Source organism: Thalassophryne amazonica, chromosome 12 (assembly GCF_902500255.1).
Source record: "Thalassophryne amazonica chromosome 12, fThaAma1.1, whole genome shotgun sequence".
Lineage (NCBI taxonomy): Eukaryota > Metazoa > Chordata > Actinopteri > Batrachoidiformes > Batrachoididae > Thalassophryne > Thalassophryne amazonica.
In genome coordinates, this window is record NC_047114.1 from 11512503 (window position 1) to 11533599 (window position 21097).

The following is a 21097-nucleotide window of genomic DNA, read 5'->3' on the forward strand; positions in this document are numbered from 1 at the left end:
CATCTGCAGAGGAATGGTCTATTTGAAGAGTTTTAGTCAGGTTTTAGAATTCATCATAGTACAGAAACAGCATTAGTGAAGGTTACAAATGATCTTCTTATGGCCTCAGACAGTGAACTCATCTCTGTGCTTGTCCTGTTAGACCTCAGTGTTGCTTTTGATACTGTTGACCACTAATTTCCTGCTTTTAAATTCAGATAAAACTGACGTTATTATACTTGGCCCCACAAATCTTACAAACATGGTGTCTAACCAGATCCTTACTCTGGATGGCATTACCCTGACCTCTAGTAATACTGTGAGAAATCTTGGAGTCATTTTTGATCAGGATATGTCCTTCAATGCGCATATTAAGCAAATATGTAGGACTGCTTTTTTTTTTTGCATTTGCGCAATGTCTCTAAAATTAAAAAGGTCTTGTCTCAGAGTGATGCTGAAAAACTAATTCATGCATTTATTTCCTCTAGGCTGGACTATTGTAATTCATTATTATTAGGTTGTCCTAAAAGTTCCCTGAAAAGCCTTCAGTTAATTCAAAATGCTGCAGCTAGAGTACTGACGGGGACTAGAAGGAGAGAGCATATTTCACCCATATTGGCCTCTCTTCATTGGCTTCCTGTTAATTCTAGAAAATAATTTAAAATTCGTCTTCTTACTTATAAGGTTTTGAATAATCAGGTCCCATCTTATCTTAGGGACCTCATAGTACCATATCACCCCGATAGAGCACTTCGCTCTCAGACTGCAGGCTTACTTGTTGTTCCTAGGGTTTTTAAGAGTAGAATGGGAGGCAGAGCCTTCAGCTTTCAGGCTCCTCTCCTGTGGAACCAGCTCCCAGTTCGGATCAGGGAGACAGACACCCTCTCTACTTTTAAGATTAGGCTTAAAACTTTCCTTTTTGCTAAAGCTTATAGTTAGGGTTGGATCAGGTGACCCTGAACCATCCCTTAGTTATGCTGCTATAGACTTAGACTGCTGGGGGGTTCCCATGATGCACTGAGTGTTTCTTTCTCTTTTTGCTCTGTATGCACCACTCTGCATTTAATCATTAGTGATTGATCTCTGCTCCCCTCCACAGCATGTCTTTTTCCTGATTCTCTCCCCTCAGCCCCAACCAGTCCCAGCAAAAGACTGCCCCTCCCTGAGCCTGGTTCTGCTGGAGGTTTCTTCCTGTTAAAAGGGAGTTTTTCCTTCCCACTGTCGCCAAGTGCTTGCTCACAGGGGGTCGTTTTGACCGTTGGGGTTTTTCTGTAGTTGTTGTATGACTTTTGCCTTACAATATAAAGCACCTTGGGGCAACTGTTTGTTGTGATTTGGCGCTATATAAATAAAATTGATTTGATTTGATATATATATAGCCCTGTGTCCTGTCCAGGGTGTATGTGCCCTGCCTCACACCGTAAGACTGTTGGGATAATGACAATGTGAAAAATGTTTTTTTTTTATTTTATTTTTATAAATTTATTAAAAAAAAAAAATAAAAAAAAATCACATGTGCACAAATATCCACAGCTTTTGCCAAGAAGCACAAAATTGAGCTCAGGTGTATCCTGTTTCAACTGATCATCCTTGAAATGTTTCTTCAGCTTAACTGGAGTCCACCTGGGGTAAATACAGTTGATTGGGCATGATTTGGAAAGGCACACACCTGTCTACATATAAAGTCCCACAGTTGACAGTGCATGTCAGAGCACAAACCTGTCATGATTGGGCTTGTGGGGCTTGTTGGGTTTTTTATTTTATTTTTTGTATTATTTTTCTGTTGTTTTGTTCTTGCTTGGGTTTTGTGTTAGAGATTTTTCTAGTCTGGTGTCTGATGTTAGGTATTTTTCTGTCCTTCCTCCTGCTTGCCACACCCCGTTCCTGATCCTTCCACCTATCTTGCATTTTCCCCTAATCAGTCCCTCTTTATTAGTTGCAACTTTTCTCTCTTCTGTTTGCAAGTCTGTTCTGCCTTGTGCCTCTTTCAAGCGTGTATCCTCTGAGTGTCTAGTCTTGTTTTTGCTTAACTGTGTTTTTGACCAGCCTCACTGTTTTCGGGACCCTGTACTCTGCCTAATGCTTTGGATACTTTTGCTTGTCTTTTTGTGTACTGAACCCTGCTCGAACTGTCATTAAACCCTGTCAATCCTACAACCCCAATTCCAATGAAGTTGGGACGTTACGTAAAATGTAAATAAAAACATCATACAGTGATATGAAAATCCTCTTCAACCTATATTCAGTTGAATACACCACAAAGACAAGATATTTAATGTTCAAACTGATAAACTTTATTGCTTCTGTGCAAATATTTGCTCATTTTGAAATGGATGCCTGCAACACATTTCAAAAAAGCTGGTACAGGGGCAACAAACATTCCACAGGTGAACAGGTTCATGCCAGAGAGGACCACATCACGCAGCTGAAAAAATAAATAAATAAATACATGTCACCCACGGAATTCAAACCCACGCCTTCCAAAAGCTCTGATTGCCAGTTGGAAACTTTACCAGTGAGCTACCATCACTGTCCTGTGACAGGTGCTGGAAACTGTGTCATACCAGGAAGCACATGGACATATTTAAAAAAATAATAATGACGCACCATATAAAAACACTGCATTGTATTTAAATCCCTCTCATCAAGGGGCAACACAAATATGATCCACCTGTTCCTCTGTAGAGGACCCATGGTCACTGATGCCCACTCATGAAATGACATGAATGAGAAGCAGTTCACTTGTCTCATTCAAATCCACATCTGCTGGCGCATGTCCTGCCGGCCCACGTGCGTGTCCTGCTGACACACGTGTCTTGTGGACAGCGCACTATAGGACACCGCATCATGTGGAACAGAGCTCACGGGGGTGACGTGACAGTCAGATCGCCTGCTGTGTGTTATGATCTGTTGGTCCGTTTCAACCTGGGGGCAGCCTGTCCATGTGCATGCCATTGCTGCAGCCCGTCGCCACAGTCATATATGTTTTTATTTATGTCCACTTGATGACAGCAAACAGACACACGCATGTCACAGTAGTCAGTTGTTAGTCCATGTCCGTCCAAACACAGTACTGTCCAGATGGAATGTCCAGAATGACAGATCTCCACAGCTGCTTCAGTTGGCAGCCACACCTCCTGTCAGTTTTTAGTGCACACACCAAAGCCACACTCATGGGGCACTTAGACAAATTTCACTGCCAGTACAACAATGATTGTCTGCAGACTGTTGTCGTGCCAAGAATGCGAATGGCCACACATTTTCTAAGGGCCATGCGAGCAGTGTTAGATGTTTGTGCGTGTCAACTGGAATTTGGCCGACACCTGCCGCGAGAGGGTTCAATGGGTCACACAGCCTACACTCTGTCAGTCGCTGGTGTATGCAAGTAGTTGTAGCAACAGGTGTACAAGGTGTTGGAAGCAGCTACAAAATGACACGGTTTACATACGATTCCTGCTTCATGTGCACTTAATGAGCAGTTCAACCAAATTCACACTGTGTGAGAAGGGGCCCTAAAGGAAGGGCTGTGGGACAGAAGACCTGCTCTTTTCAAACGGCGTGGGACACACGTAAAGTCTGGTTGTGTGGACATCCAGCAAGAAAATGCCTTTTCTGCTGCCTTCTTTTTTCAACTTGTGACTGTCTGGACTCAGATGGGATATTGTGACCTGAAGAATTTTCTCATCAAATACGAGTTGTCGACCACTCACATTCAAAGCCAGAAAGGACGGCTTTCTTGCCTGGCAGTGATCTTCACTGAGGCAGAGAGACTTTTAAAACTGAAGGAAGATAAGGAACACTTACAAACAAGTCATTGATACTTTGTTCAGAAGGAGCAGCCCATGTGGACTTCATTTATGGGTGATTCTTTAACTACAGGCACTATTGGCCTTGTAAATGTAATTTCAACCACACCATTGCCTTACAATATAAAGCACCTTGAGGCAACTGTTTGTTGTGATTTGGCGCTATATACATGTGCTCTGTCACTGTTTATCTCCATAGAAACTACCCAAACAACCTTTCATCCAAACTGTTTAAAGGGACATTACAGTGTTGTGGTGGAAATTACGACAATAGTGTGGGACAACTACATTTTGTTTAAAAAAAATCACAACAGTTGTATGACATTGAATACCCCAATTATGTTTTGATTATTTTACTGATATTTTATTCAGAGAGATTTTAAAACATTAGAAAAAAACGTTTCTTTACCATTCATTTTTATCATTGAAGATCAAAAGTCTGGGTGTGGGACAAGCACAAAACGGCAATATTTGCACATAATGATGCTGAAAAAAGGTGAAAAAGTCATCATAGACTACTAGAACAAATTTCTTAACACACTTTCATTGTAAAGATAACTATAAAAGTGTGAAATTTCCCCTTTTTTCTGTTTTTCATACAATATGATCAAACAACATAATAAGTGCCCGTAGTCTAAGAATCGCCCTTATAAGTAAAGGTAAGACCATAATAACATTTTTTTAATTAAATGTGCTTTTTGTGTGCTACAGTTTGTATGTGTAAAGAAAACTGACATGAGATTTTACACATAACCTGTTAACTGCTGTCAATCAAACGGTGAATAAGCTACTCTGTGGGGTTCATATGTTCTGATTGTGATGAAGTCAGTGCCTCACCAGCCATCAACCTCACCACACGTCACTGAGATGTACCGGAACATCTCATAAAATGTGGACAACGTGATGTTTATTCTTGTGCTGCGTTCACAACAGTGATGTGGGCAGACAGGAAATCAGCTGGTCAGTTCTTTCAATCACAGTAAATTTGTGTCACCCATTTTTCTGAAAGTGACTCACCGTGATGATACATGCTGTAAAAAGGTTTAATTTTTCATCTTTTCTTTCATGTATCACACTAAAAGGTAAGTCAAATATTTTGTGCATATTTCTATGAATTTTCACACATTTAGTGTTCAGAAACTCATTAGGGTTCAGTTTAAGTTTAAACTGACTTAGAATCGAGACTGGGGACTCGGAGGCGGACTCATCCATTACCCAGGCCGAAGTCACCGAGGTGGTTAGAAATCTCCTCGGTGGAAAGGCTCCTGGGGTGGATGAAATCCGTCCTGAGTACCTTAAGTCTCTGGATGTTGTGGGGCTGTCTTGGCTGACAGGCCTCTGCAACATCGCGTGGCGATCGGGGACAGTGCCTCTGGATTGGCAGACCGGGGTGGTGGTCCCTCTGTTTAAGAAGGGGGACCGGAGGGTGTGTTCCAACTATAGGGGGATCACACTCCTCAGCCTCCCCGGTAAGGTCTATTCCAGAGTACTGGAGATGAGAATTTGACCGATGGTCGAACCTCGGATTCAGGAGGAGCAGTGTGGTTTTCGTCCTGGTCGCGGCACACTGGACCTCTACACGCTCCATCATGTGCTCGAGGGTTCATGGGAGTTTGCCCAACCAGTACACATGTGTTTTGTGGATCTGAAGAAGGCATTCGACCGTGTCCCTCGGGGCACCCTGTGGGGAGTGCTCCAGGAGTACGGGTCTGGGGGCCTTGCTAAGGGCTATCCGTCACCTGTACGACCGCAGCAAGGAGCTTGGTTCGCATTGCCGGTAGTAAGTCAAACCTGTTTTCCAGTGCACGTTGGCCTCCGCCAGGGCTGCCCTTTGTCACCGGTTCTGTTTCATTATTTTATGGACAGAATTTCTAGGCACAGCCAGGGTGTACAGGGGTGTCTGGTTTGGGAACCACAGAATCTCGTCTCTGCTGTTTGCGGACGATGTGGTTCTGTTGGCTTTGTCAAATCAGGAGCCTTCAGCGTGCACTGGGGCGGTTTGCAAGCCGAGTGTGAAGCGTCCAGGAATGAAAATCAGCACCTCCAAATCCGAGGCCATGGTTCTCGACCGGAAAAAAGGTGCTTTGCCCTCTTCAGGTCGGTGGAGTGTCCTTGCCTCAAGTGGAGGATTTTAAGTATCTCGGGGTCTTGTTCACGAGTGAGGGACGGATGGAGCGTGAGATAGACGGATCGGTGCAGCATCTGCAGTGATGCGGTCGCTGTATCGGACCGTCATGGTGAAGAGAGAGCTGAGTAGGGGGGCAAAGCTCTCGATTTACTGATCGATCTACGTTCCGATCCTCACCTATGGTCATGAGATTTGGCTCATGACCGAAAGAACAAGATCGCGAGTACAAGCGGCCGAGATGAGTTTCCTCCGCAGGGTGGCTGGGCGCTCCCTTAGAGATAGGGTGAGTAGCTCGGTCACTCAGGAGGAGCTCGGAGTCGAGCCGCTGCTCCTCCACGTCAAAAGGAGTCAGTTGAGGTGGCTCGGGCATCTTTTCCGGATGCCCCCTGGACGCCTCGCTGGAGAGGTGTTCCGGGCACGTCCCACTGGGAGGAGGCCCCGGGGACGACCCAGGACACGCTGGAGGGACTACATCTCTCAGCTGGCTTGGGAACACCTTGGGGTTCCCCCGGAGGAGCTGGAGGAGGTGTGTGTGGATCGGGAGGTCTGGGCGGCTTTGCTTGAGCTGCTGCCCCCGCGACCCGACTCCGGATAAAGCGGAAGAAAATGGATGGATGGATGGATGGATAACAGAATAATTGTAATAATGAGCACAAAATCAGTTTCACTTTTTTCACTTTTTTTTTTTGGCACCAAGATCATCCACTATCTTTTTGTCTGTGATGTCATCAAAGACCACTGGCTGAGGAATATGTGGGATATTTACTTATTTACCTGAAAAATATGTAAAAAAAAAAAAAAAAAAAAAAAAAAGTCCACATTTCTGTGCATTTCATGCAGATGCTTTTGTATGTCTTTTTGTGACAATAGTCTGCATCAACGGTGGTGAGAGATGGATTGACACATCCTTGACTCAAAATACATAAACATACCAAATGGCAAATGTCAGCTCTCCTCAGTTTCTCTGTGATTGAAGTTACATGCACGCACGCACAACTGCTGTAAGTAGGTGTTTTTATTTGACAAAAAAAAAAATAAAAAAATCACTACAGTTTTCACTAATGTACCAACATGAGACTCACTGATGATAAGAGCAACATAACACTTAACTAAACTGACTAAGCCAATTGAATGACAAAACATAATAAATCAATAACACTAACAACACAGTTAAACTAACATGAACCACAATAACAACACTTAAATCCTCAAAACCCCAAACTCCCATGGTGTATTGCAGCACAATGTCCATTGTTTAGCGGTTAGCTAAAATTTCTAATTTCTCCAAAAATATTTGTCCTATCAACGTTCCATTTTCACAGCGTTCATCCTTGACCCAAAATTCATAAGCATACCAAATGGCAAATGTCAGCTCTCCTCGGTTTTTGCGTGATCGACACCATACACACGCACGCACACAGACGCCACTTGGCTATATAGACGCCAATATAGATAATTATCAGTCTAATTAATGCTGCAGAATTGCTTCATCTCCTGTCATCGGTTACTGCCACTACAGATGACATTCACTTTGATGGGACTGTTTCTATGCCCCCACTCGAGGAAGTTGGGGGCAGCATGTTTGATCTGTCTAGACATCTGTCTGTTTCGTATCCACACAAAAACTAAAACATCGGCTGATGAAATCATGACTTGGTGGTGTATTTTGGGAGTCTGAGGGAAGGTTCTTTTAAAATGTGGTGGTCATCTGTCATCCAGTATGGCTACCATGGGTGCTATCGAATTTTGTTTGTGTGCAATAAGTAAAGAACACCTGGTATGCCTGAAAACATGTCTTGTGGTGGTTTATTTGGGGAAGCTAGAGGAAGGTCCTTATGAAAATGACTCCCAAATATTATTCAATATGACCACGGTGGACACCATATTGATTTTTGTTTCTGCCTAATAAGTAAAGAACACCTTACCAGATTGAAACAGTTTCTTAAGTGGCATCATGGCGATGGTGAGAGGAAGTGTCCTTTTGAAAATGGGGGTTAATACATCACATACAAAATGTAAAGCAGCAATATTTCATGAACCAGCTTTAAAGCATCAGCTTTTCACTATAGCAGCAATTTCCTGACTTCATTATCCTACATACATCGGGATTTGGGAGCGTATGCCACACTTTGGCTCTCACTCAACAGGTTGGCTCTCACTGCTGTATTGTATCACTTCCTGTTCCGGAGCACAGCGGTGTTTTGCTGTATCTGTTAGCTGTTTAATCTGCGCAGTTAGATTGATCTAGTTAACTAGATAACGATTTGTTTCACAGTGTAATCTTCACGTGCCTTAACTAAAGCACGCCATCTGCTGAATCACCTCTAAATTATTTACACATTATTCACTTTGTGTGTTTTTAGGAATCCGCTAGCTTAGCGGAGCTACTAGCTCTTAGCCGATTTAGCATGGCGGCTTCTCCTGTCTCTCCCGCACTTTTCTGCTCTGGGTGTGAAATGTTTAGTTATTCCTCGGCCTCCTTTAGCAGTAACGGTACTTGTAATAAGTGTAGCTTATTCATAGCTTTGGAGGCCAGGCTGGGCGAATTGGAGACTCGGCTCCGCACCGTGGAAAATCCTACAGCTAGCCAGGCCCCTGTAGTCGGTGCGGACCAAGGTAGCTTAGCCGCCGTTAGTTTCCCTCCGGCAGATCCCGAGCAGCCGGGAAAGCAGGCCGACTGGGTGACTGTGAGGAGGAAGCGTAGTCCTAAACAGAAGCGCCGTGTACACCGCCAACCCGTTCACATCTCTAACCGTTTTTCCCCACTCGGCGACACACCCGCCGAGGATCAAACTCTGGTTATTGGCGACTCTGTTTTGAGAAATGTGAAGTTAGCGACACCAGCAATCATAATCAATTGTCTTCCGGGGGCCAGAGCAGGCGACACTGAAGGAAATTTGAAACTGCTGGCTAAGGCTAAGTGTAAATTTGGTAAGATTGTAATTCACGTTGGCAGTAATGACACCCGGTTATGCCAATCGGAGGTCACTAAAATTAACATTGAATCGGTGTGTAACTTTGCAAAAACAATGTCAGACTTTGTAGTTTTCTCTGGACCCCTCCCCAATCGGACCGGGAGTGACATGTTTAGCCGCATGTTCTCCTTGAATTGCTGGCTGTCTGAGTGGTGTCCAAAAAATGAGGTGGGCTTCATAGATAATTGGCAAAGCTTCTGGGGAAAACCTGGTCTTGTTAGGAGAGACGACATCCATCCCACTTTGGATGGAGCAGCTCTCATTTCTAGAAATCTGGCCAATTTTCTTAAATCCTCCAAACCGTGACTATCCAGGGTTGGGACCAGGAAGCAGAGTTGTAGTCTTACACACCTCTCTGCAGCTTCTCTCCCCCTGCCATCCTCTCATTACCCCATCCCGGTAGAGACGGTGCCTGCTCCCAGACCACCAATAACCAGCAAAAATATATTTAAGCATAAAAATTCAAAAAGAAAAAATAATATAGCACCTTCAACTGCACCACAGACTAAAACAGTTAAATGTGGTCTATTAAACATTAGATCTCTCTCTTCTAAGTCCCTGTTAGTAAATGATATAAAAATTGATCAACATATTGATTTATTCTGCCTTACAGAAACCTGGTTACAGCAGGATGAATATGTTAGTTTAAATGAGTCAACACCCCCGAGTCACACTAACTGCCAGAATGCTCGTAGCACGGGCTGAGGTGGAGGATTAGCAGCAATCTTCCACTCCAGCTTATTAATTAATCAAAAACCCAGACAGAGCTTTAATTCATTTGAAAGCTTGACTCTTAGTCTTGTCCATCCAAATTGGAAGTCCCAAAAACCAGTTTATTTGTTGTTATCTATCGTCCACCTGGTCGTTACTGTGAGTTTCTCTGTGAATTTTTGGACCTTTTGTCTGACTTAGTGCTTAGTTCAGATAAGATAATTATAGTGGGCGATTTTAACATCCACACAGATGCTGAGAATGACAGCCTCAACACTGCATTTAATCTATTGTTAGACTCGATTGGCTTTGCTCAAAATGTAAATGAGTCCACCCACCACTTTAATCATACCTTAGATCTTGTTCTGACTTATGGTATGGAAATTGAAGACTTAACAGTATTCCCTGAAAACCCCCTTATGTCTGATCATTTCTTAATAACATTTACATTTACTCTGATGGACTACCCAGCAGTGGGGAATAAGTTTCATTACAGTAGAAGTCTTTCAGAAAGCGCTGTAACTAGGTTTAAGGATATGATTCCTTCTTTATGTTCTCCAATGCCATATACCAACACAGGGCAGAGTAGCTACCTAAACTCTGTGAGTGAGATAGATTATCTCGTCAATAGTTTTATATCCTCATTGAGGACAACTTTGGATGCTGTAGCTCCTCTGAAAAAGAGTGCCTGACTCCATGGTATAACTCACAAACTCGCAGCTTAAAGCAGATAACCCGTAAGTTGGAGAGGAAATGGCGTCTCACTAATTTAGAAGATCTTCACTTAGCCTGGAAAAAGAGTCTGTTGCTCTATAAAAAAAAGCCCTCTGTAAAGCTAGGACATCTTACTACTCATCACTAATTGAAGAAAATAAGAACAACCCCAGGTTTCTTTTCAGCACTGTAGCCAGACTGACAAAGAGTCAGAGCTCTATTGAGCCGAGTATTCCTTTAACTTTAACTAGTAATGACTTCATGACTTTCTTTGCTAACAAAATTTTAACTATTAGAGAAAAAATTACTCATAACCATCCCAAAGACGTATCGTTATCTTTGGCTGCTTTCAGTGATGCCGGTATTTGGTTAGACTCTTTCTCTCCGATTGTTCTGTCTGAGTTATTTTCATTAGTTACTTCCTCCAAACCATCAACATGTCTATTAGACCCCATTCCTACCAGGCTGCTCAAGGAAGCCCTACCATTAATTAATGCTTCGATCTTAAATATGATCAATCTATCTTTATTAGTTGGCTATGTACCACAGGCTTTTAAGGTGGCAGTAATTAAACCATTACTTAAAAAGCCATCACTTGACCCAGCTATCTTAGCCAATTATAGGCCAATCTCCAACCTTCCTTTTCTCTCAAAAATTCTAGAAAGGGTAGTTGTAAAACAGCGAACTGATCATCTGCAGAGGAATGGTCTATTTGAAGAGTTTCAGTCAGGGTTTAGAATTCATCATAGTACAGAAACAGCATTAGTGAAGGTTACAAATGATCTTCTTATGGCCTCAGACAGTGGACTCATCTCTGTGCTTGTCCTGTTAGACCTCAGTGCTGCTTTTGATACTGTTGACCATAAAATTTTATTACAGAGATTAGAGCATGCCATAGGTATTAAAGGCACTGCGCTGCGGTGGTTTGAATCATATTTATCTAATAGATTACAATTTGTTCATGTAAATGGGGAATCTTCTTCACAGACTAAGGTTAATTATGGAGTTCCACAAGGTTCTGTGCTAGGACCAATTTTATTCACTTTATACATGCTTCCCTTAGGCAGTATTATTAGACAGCATTGCTTAAATTTTCATTGTTATGCAGATGATACCCAGCTTTATCTATCCATGAAGCCAGAGGACACACACCAATTAGCTAAACTGCAGGATTGTCTTACAGACATAAAGACATGGATGACCTATAATTTCCTGCTTTTAAATTCAGATAAAATTGAAGTTATTGTACTTGGCCCCACAAATCTTAGAAACATGGTGTCTAACCAGATCCTTACTCTGGATGGCATTATCCTGACCTCTAGTAATACTGTGAGAAATCTTGGAGTCATTTTTGATGAGGATATGTCATTCAATGCGCATATTAAACAAATATGTAGGACTGCTTTTTTGCATTTGTGCAATATCTCTAAAATTAGAAAGGTCTTGTTTCAGAGTGATGCTGAAAAACTAATTCATGCATTTATTTCCTCTAGGCTGGACTATTGTAATTCATTATTATCAGGTTGTCCTAAAAGTTCCCTGAAAAGCCTTCAGTTAATTCAAATGCTGCAGCTAGAGTACTGACAGGGACTAGAAGGAGAGAGCATATCTCACCCATATTGGCCTCTCTTCATTGGCTTCCTGTTAATTCTAGAATAGAATTTAAAATTCTTCTTCTTACTTATAAGGTTTTGAATAATCAGGTCCCATCTTATCTTAGGGACCTCATAGTACCATATCACCCCAATAGAGCGCTTCGCTCTCAGACTGCAGGCTTACTTGTAGTTCCTAGGGTTTGTAAGAGTAGAATGGGAGGCAGAGCCTTCAGCTTTCAGGCTCCTCTCCTGTGGAACCAGCTCCCAGTTCGGATCAGGGAGACAGACACCCTCTCTACTTTTAAGATTAGGCTTAAAACTTTCCTTTTTGCTAAAGCTTATAGTTAGGGCTGGATCAGGTGACCCTGAACCATCCCTTAGTTATGCTGCTATAGACTTAGACTGCTGGGGGGGTTCCCATGATGCACTGAGTGTTTCTTTCTCTTTTGCTCTGTATGCGCCACTCTGCATTTAATCATTAGTGATTGATCTCTGCTCCCCTCCACAGCATGTCTTTTTCCTGGTTCTCTCCCTCAGCCCCAACCAGTCCCAGCAGAAGACTGCTTCTCCCTGAGCCTGGTTCTGCTGGAGGTTTCTTCCTGTTAAAAGGGAGTTTTTCCTTCCCACTGTCGCCAAGTGCTTGCTCACAGGGGGTCGTTTTGACCGTTGGGGTTTTTCCGTAATTATTGTATCGCTTTGCCTTACAATATAAAGCGCCTTGGGGCAACTGTTTGTTGTGATTTGGCGCTATAGAAATAAAATTGATTTGATTTGACTTTGAGTTGCTCTGATTCTGTCTGCGTGACTGCAGTAGAGCTGTGGAAAATTAATCCAAAATTAAGTTACAGCTGGTGATAATCCTTTACTTGAATGATGTCAGTTGACCCCGATTGAAAAGAAGCGATAAACTGTTCATCCTTGTTGCCATGGAGCCCTCATCCACACGGGCTGCTGTCTCATTGTTTGGTAGTAATAGATTTATGCTGATATGATCAGCAACAATAACTTCATATGCAGTATACTTGTACAAGATGAGTTCCAGTCGGTAAATGAATGACTTCATTGTGCGAAAGTCGTTTTGTCACCTGCAGTGACGGAGGAGAAAAGTGCAAATAATCCATAGAGCTGTGGTGATTGAGCTTTGAGTGATCGCAGCCGACTTTGCTGCAACTTCCTGCAGCTGGTCTGAAAGTGTGAATCTCACACAAAAATAATTTCACACCATAAATGAACTGAGCTGTGGTCCAATCTGATGCGGACAAAGGCCACTTCTCTGATTGGACTAATGTTTGTTCTGTGGCAGCTTTCACAGTTCTCAGACCAAAGAACCCTGAGTACCTCACAGGTGCTGCAAATGGTTTTTATGTTTAGTCTGAATGTTCAGACTTTATTCCACAACAACCAGTTTTATTGATCGTCTGACGGTGAAGAGTTTGAGTCATCATCCCATCATCCATCCTCCTGTCAGTCTACATGTTCACGTGATGATGCAAATGCATTACAGCGGGAACAGATGAAGGGATGTTCATCATTTTCATGTCAGTGCTGCATGCTGGGATCGAGAAGAAGCCTATTGAAGGTGGGTGACTGTGACCTGCTTTTTCTGGGGAAATTGGAAGTATTTTCATCTTTTAAAAAGTGGCAAATTGTTGCTAACATTTCATGTCTTCTTGAGAAGAAAGTCTTTCTCTGCTCCATTCCACCATGGAAGCAATAAGTGCCAATGCACACTTTCTGCAATCACAGCCACAGAAGCCTATAATGCCTTCAGAGTTGTCTGGGTGTCTTGGTGGCTGCCCTCAATGGTGTACTTCTTGTACATTCAATTTTTGAGAAATGTGGAGGTTCTGCCGGGAAGACTCAGATTTCCAAGCTTTTATTCAGATTTACTTAATTAAGGAAACAGTTGGTCCCCTGTAAATCATCAACTCTCAACCAACAGGAAACATGCCCATTATTTAAAAATGTCAGATCTAACTCACCTCTTTGGTGTTTGCAGTCACTGACCTGAACATTGCCTCCTTCACCCCACCACCCCAAGCCAGGTCCCTCTCTGATGTCTGGGAATAGGCTCCATCCCTGATTTGTTCATCTTGATGTGGGCCTCCACCACAGACTGTTCTAACATTCTGTATGATATCACAATGGATTAAATCTTTAACATTTACTTGACTCCAGAGTTTTAATGGTAAAAAAAAGTCCCCCTCCACACAGATATACTGCACACTACCACACTGTCTGTAATTCTTATTGATTGTTGGAAATGAAATCAAAGAAAATGTTCATGCATCCATCCCCTGATATGTCTCAAGAAAACTAGCTCTAAAAGTGGTGGTTTAGTTGCAGCCCAGTCACTTTTTTTTTCGTCCTCCCGTCACAAAATGAGTCAAATTTTCATGACGGGGTTTTTTTTTTTTTTAAACTCACTATTACTAATCCTACTCCTACCCCCAACCCTAACCTTAACCATAACATAATCTTACTCCTTCCCCACACCCTAAACATAACCACCACCCCCACCCCCCCAACCTCACTTTTAAATTCGTGCAGCCATCACGGAATGAATTAGAATGAATTTGTGCTGCCGTGATGAAAATGAGGTGCTTTTTGTCACAATATCATGAACCAATAGATTAATGTATATTTTGTGCTGCTGAATCTCAACTTGCTGTGAGACCAGGTTGTTTAGTTCTTATAATTAAACAACTAAGTTTAAAGAGCATTATTTTAGAGATTTTAACATGAAGCCTGAATTGCTTAAATGGTTTTATGTAATTAAACAAATAAATCATGGAAAAGCTCAAGGGTGCACAAACTTTTTGGCAGCTCTGTAAGTTCTATTCAGCCTCTGAGGCCTGTTTGGTGTTTCTGCTTAGCCCCGAATTCCTGGAACGGATGTTGTGTGTTGGGGGGTGTGGCTGGATATTTTGATGTTCTTTTCTTTTCTTTGCTCTCCAGGTGGCATGAGAGCTGATTCTTCTGTGGAGAAGGTGCTGGCTGAAGAATCCTTCACCCTCATCAACATCATGTGCAGCACCTGTGAATGGTGCTCACATGCAACCTTAAAGACTTTCAGCTGAAGCAGATAATTGGATGGCGTTCTGCATTTAAGTCATGTGTGATTCAAGCAGAACTGCCGGGAACTCGACTTTGTGATGTTCGTTTGTGAGACGCTGAGGACCGCGCCTGGGTTTGACACATCGAGCCCGTGAAGCAAGGAAGGGTGAGGACACATGCTGTCAGCACACATCAAAGGTGATTAAGTGTTTGACTAATTGTTGATAGTAACTTGGTGTTTTGTTACACAGTATACTTGAATTGTGATGAGAATTGTGCAGTTTGCTTCTCACTGCTGTGGCGTGCGGATAAGTGATCCTCCACTTGTTGTGAGAAGCTGCTCATTTGCATAAAGTTAAAAAAAGATATAGACCTGAATGTGTTGCTGATAGCGTGTGTCTTTTGAAAGATATTGTTGTAACTGCTGACTTACCTCACCTCTTCTTTGCTTCACAGAGAGTCAGTTTGTTGTGTCCACCTGGGGGTGTTTGGCGGTGGTAGTGGGTCCAGGAGCGCCGGGCTTTGATCCTTACGGGCGCTGGAGAGCGTGCCAACAGTCACTCCACCAGAAAGACGCTGTTTAGTTTGTACACATTGTTATGCACCAAAGAGGGTAAAAAATAAATTGTTTTGTTTTGGAACCGCTTTCTGGTTATTTTTAGCGCTGGGTTCTGTCAGACGCAGGTCCGCTCCTCAACCCGCGTCGACACATAACAGTAGTTCCCGGCCATTCCATAATGGACCCAGCGGCAGAGGCGGTTCCTTTTGCCGAAAAAGTTCAAGAACACTTGGAGAAAATATGGGAGCAATTACAGCATCTCGCAAACCAAATTAAACAAGCAGACGCCCGTGTTACGGAGCTTGCAGCGCAGGCCGTTCCGCTTCCTGCTGCTCCAGCTGCGGCACCATCGATACTAGTGCAGATAACTCCGTCACCCAGAAATTCGGCGTCCGAACCGATTGTTTGTCGTCCGGAGCCTTGTGCGGTGATGCAATGTTCTCTGGTTTCTGCTCAGTCAGGTTGGAGCGCCGCAGCTTTACGAGGAATGTTTGTAGATGGGTTAAATGAGTCATTAAAAGACGAGCTGGCAGTCCGTGACGAGCCAAACGATTTAGATGAGCTAATATCGTTGGTGATTCGTCCAGATGATCGGATGAAGGAGCGTGGACGCGAGAGAGGGCGGCCATCAGAGCGGGTTTTTTCGTCTCGGGGCTTTCCCCGACACAGATCCGGGCCGCCTCTTCTTCGCCCCACTGAAGCTCCTCCGACGGGACCTCTGGCTCCTCCTGTTGACGAGCCCATGCAGCTCGGACGAGCAGAGATTACTGTATTGCCCCGACATGTAAGCGTCAAGAGAAATAATGGTGACGTATCTCCAAGTGTTCTGGGACAGGCAAAATAACACACATTAAAAAAAAAAAAAAAAAAAAAAAAAAAAAATCTAGCACGGGTAAATGTTTTGTTTTCTTTAAATAGGGGTTATAATTGTATGGGGAGTCAGATGCGTATCTGGTGGAGTGAATGTTAGGCAGTTAGAAGTCCGCCTGGGCTCACGTCATTGTTAATTCTTATGTGTTTTTAGGTATTTTCTGTTTGGGTTGTTGGGTCGTTTTATTTTGTTTTTTTATTTCTCTACATCCCTAACCCCAACCTCACTTGCCCCAAGACCGTTTGTCTTGTGGGTTGTGGGGTGGTGCAGGTTGGTCACGCTGAGCATTCTCAGAAGACCTCTGCACCTGGGGGGGGGTGTTAGAGGCGTTTTTTTTTGGTTTAGTTAGGGCCCGGTTCCACTCCAGCCTCGGTGAGCCTTTGTACCGTTCGTCATTGGTGTTGCCGGGGTGTGGTGCAGCGGAGACTTACCTCAGTTGGAGGGGTGGGCCGATCTGTTGCCGTTCGCCATTTCGGTAGTTCCACCCCTCCAGAGAGGCTGGGGTATGGTCGAGTTGGGGCACCGGACGTATTTCCGGTTCTCTGCTGCGCCTTGGGGTTGGAGCTGGGTTAGTTTTTTCCTGTTCCCTTCTCCGGCTTAATGTTTTGAGCCGTTCGCCAAAGTTGAGCCACCGAGGGGCTCTGGGAGGGACCCGGGGTCTTTCGGGGTGCCGGGGAGGGTAACAGGGTTTACGGTCATTTTATATCCCCCCGGGGTTGTTTTTGGTAGTCCTCCGGGGGTTGATTTTTGATTTTGTTCTGTTTCCTTCCAGGTTCCACCTCCAGGGTTGATGGGACGGTCCTCTGGGGGGGAATTGTCTTGGGGCCAACTAGCCAAGTGTGACCGGGTCTGGGGTTCCGGGGTTGTGGGGAGGGTACCTCCTGGGGTTGATGGTACGGTCCTCTGGGGGGCGCCGTTTGCTCCATGTACACCTGGGGACCTTTGTGGGATTATGGTTCTGGCTGTTCCTCCTGGAACTGGCGATGAAGGCCTTCTGGGGGGGTTGGGCTCTGCAGGTCATTCTGGGGGGGTTGTTTGTTTTTCTTTTATGCATTTACGTTTGTATTGTGTTTGTGGGGCTGTGTTGGGTTTTTGCGTTTGGGAGTTTTTCTTTTCTTCCCGGGGTTTGATGGGACGGTCCCCTGGGGAGGTTTTGGGTGGGTTTTATGTTTTTTTTTCTGTGTTGAATTGTACTGGGGAATGTTTTGGGGCTTTTGTTGATGCCAGCCGGCCTTCCAGCTGCGGTGCCTGTCCTGCTGTCTGTGGTGGACCTTGGGAGCGTGGTGCTGTCTGCTTCCTGACGAGGACCCCGGAGGGAGGTGCTGTTCTCGGTCCTGGTCTGTTCGGTCGCCGGGAGGCTTCCCGTTAAAGGGGGGGTACTGTTGTGTGTTGGGGGGTGTGGCTGGATATTTTGGTGTTCTTTTCTTTTCTTTGCTCTCCAGGTGGCATGAGAGCTGATTTGTCTGTGGAGAAGGTGCTGGCTGAAGAATCCTTCACCCTCATCAACATCATGTGCAGCACCTGTGAATGGTGCTCACATGCAACCTTAAAGACTTTCAGCTGAAGCAGATAATTGGATGGCGTTCTGCATTTAAGTCATGTGTGATTCAAGCAGAACTGCCGGGAACTCGACTTTGTGATGTTCGTTTGTGAGACGCTGAGGACCACGCCTGGGTTTGACACATTGAGCCCGTGAAGCAAGGAAGGGTGAGGACACATGCTGTCAGCACACATCAAAGGTGATTAAGTGTTTGACTAATTGTTGATAGTAACTTGGTGTTTTGTTACACAGTATACTTGAATTGTGATGAGAATTGTGCAGTTTGCTTCTCACTGCTGTGGCGTGCGGATAAGTGATCCTCCACTTGTTGTGAGAAGCTGCTCATTTGCATAAAGTTAAAAAAAGATATAGACCTGAATGTGTTGCTGATAGCGTGTCTTTTGAAAGATATTGTTGTAACTGCTGACTTACCTCACCTCTTCTTTGCTTCACAGAGAGTCAGTTTGTCGTGTCCACCTGGGGGGTGTTTGGCGGTGGTAGTGGGTCCAGGAGCGCCGGGCTTTGATCCTTACGGGCGCTGGAGAGCGTGCCAACAGTCACTCCACCAGAAAGACGCTGTTTAGTTTGTACACATTGTTATGCACCAAAGAGGGTAAAAAATAAATTGTTTTGTTTTGGAACCGCTTTCTGGTTATTTTTAGCGCTGGGTTCTGTCAGACGCAGGTCCGCTCCTCAACCCGCGTCGACACATAACAACGGATGAGTCTATGACTCCTCCTGCTGGATGAAAGGTCCTGTGTAAGGACCAAGAGCCAAACCCAGGTGTAAATAGCACAACTCCTATCCCACACTGAAAAAAAAAAAAGAAAAAGAGTGTTATTTACTTGAAAAACCTAGGAAAGTTTTTTTCACTCAGAAATTCCAAGTAAATTTTACAAGGAGAATTCTTAAGTAAATTTTACTTGCTTATATTAGCTTTTCTAAAAGAATAACTAAAGTAATATTTACTAGCAATTATCAACTGAATATTTTCATTGAATTTTACTCTGTCTTTATAAAAAGTACAACTTTTCAGCTGTTCCCCTTCTGTTCACTCAAGGTTGCCACAGGAGATCCAATTTGGATCTGCATGTTGATTTGTCACAAATTCTACACTGGATGCCCTTCCTGATGGACCTCCACATTACATGGAGAAATGTGGCAGGGGTGGGGTTTGAACCTGGAACCTTTAGCACTGAAAAGTGCACTAACCACTTCGTCACACCTCTGCCTGCTATGGATTATTAAAAACACAAAATTTGCCAGACAGTAAAACAAAAGAAATTCTGTTTATAAAAAAAGATGGATTGATGGTTGTTTTATAATGAACACATTAATGAACTAATGATCCAAGATTTGCTGTGGCGACTCCGAGTGAAAACAAGGGCAGCAAAAGGGACTTAAAACTGGGGGTGGTGGACAAGCAGTTAGTGCACTTGGTTTCAGTGCAGATGGTTCCTGGTTCAAACCCCACCCTTGCCAAAATGGATGTGCTGTGGCAACCTTGAGTGAAAACAAGGGGAACGGCTGAAAAGTTGTCTTTTTATGAATAAAGACAGAGTAAAATTCAATGAAAATATTTGATGATTACTAGTAAATGTTACTTGAGTTATTAAAAAAAATTACTAGTAAAAAAATTACTTAAGAATTCCCCTTGTAAAAGTTACTTGGAATTTCTGAGTGAAAAAACTTTCCTGTTTTTTTTTTTTTCAAGTAAATATTACTCCATTTTTTTCAGTGCACAAAACTCTGCATTTAATGAGATTTAAGTGATTTTACACATTTAAGATGAGTTTTCAGCTAAAAATGTTGAACCTACAACCATCACCTGATCACCATGTGAACAAATGTTGAACTGTGACTGTCCAGTCACAGGCTTCATTAAAATCTAGAGGAGTGATGTCATAAACTATTGTGCACAAAGTCACATTTTCTAACACACAAACAGGTGATTGAAGGGAGAAAGAAAAAGAGAAGAAAGAGGGGCGATATTTAAAAAATTAAGGTGGGAGAAAAGATGACGGAAGGATGAGAAATTAGACTGAAAAAAAGGAAAGACAAAACCAAAAGAGAAAAGGGACTGAGATAAAAGACTAAAGAGTGGAATGAAAAGGATGTGGGAGCAAAAAAAAATGGGAAGAAAGAACAGAGAGGAGGGAGAGAGAGAGAGAGAGAAAGAAACGAGAGGCGTGGGAGGGAGAGAAATTGAGAAACAGGTGATGAAGGTTAAAAAGTGGATGAGGAAGGCTGGAAGACAAAAAGGAAGGATAGGCAATGAAAAGGGTAAGAGAGGGATGGAGAGGAAATCTGAGAGAGAAAAGACTGGAGAAAAGGAGAGAGGTTAAAAAAGAGTTGGTGAGGGAGCGAGAAGGATAAGAAACAGAGTGAGAGAGATGGAAGGAGAGCGTGGGATGCAAAGAAGAGAAAGACACAGAGGTCACCGTGACGTCATCCGAAACCTTGGCTCGCGCTGACCCTCCTCGCGCGCTCTGCAAATCTGCTCCACGCGGACGTTGCTGCTCCCGCCTTTTACCGCACGAGGAGGGGGAGGAGAGGAGAACCAGGAGGACTCACAAGGAGCCACTCAGCGCAGGAGGAAGGAGGGAGGAGAGGAGAACCAGGAGGACTCACAAGGAGCCACTCAGCGCAGGAGGAAGGAGGGAGGAGAGGAGAACCAGGAGGACTCACAAGGAGCCACTCAGCGCAGGAGGAAGGAGGGAGGAGAGGAGAACCAGGAGGACTCACAAGGAGCCACTCAGCGCAGGAGGAAGGAGGGAGGAGAGGAGAACCAGGAGGACTCACAAGGAGCCACTCAGCGCAGGAGGAAGGAGGGAGGAGAGGAGAACCAGGAGGACTCACAAGGAGCCACTCAGCGCGGGAGGAAGGAGGGAGGAGGCTCCGCTGTAGTGCGGACACATTTTTGGACTCGAGACGAGCATTTTTTCCCCTCCTCTCCTCGTGCGCAAACAAAGAAGCGCCAAACCGACGGAGGATTGTAGCGGAAACGAGCCGCACGCGCACAGGTGTTCGAGGGCGCGAGGCGCGGCTGAAACGCTCGCGCACGCCACAAGTTGATGGTCGTGGTTTCTTGTGGATCCAAACTGCTGGATACCGAATCCGGTTTGATTTTATTTATTTTTTTATTTTTGTCTGCTGTCGGCA

General features: G+C 44.0%; 1 long non-coding RNA gene across 1 annotated transcript; it reads right to left on the bottom strand.

The window, feature by feature from the left end:
* Positions 1-554: 554 nt before the first annotated feature.
* On the bottom strand, positions 555-14102 carry LOC117521148. Its single transcript, XR_004563900.1, has 4 exons — positions 14022-14102; positions 9388-9393; positions 3049-3052; positions 555-565 (listed from the first exon to the last, which is right to left on the bottom strand). It is a non-coding gene; the product is annotated as an uncharacterized LOC117521148 (long non-coding RNA).
* Between the last annotated feature and the right edge of the window lie 6995 nt (positions 14103-21097).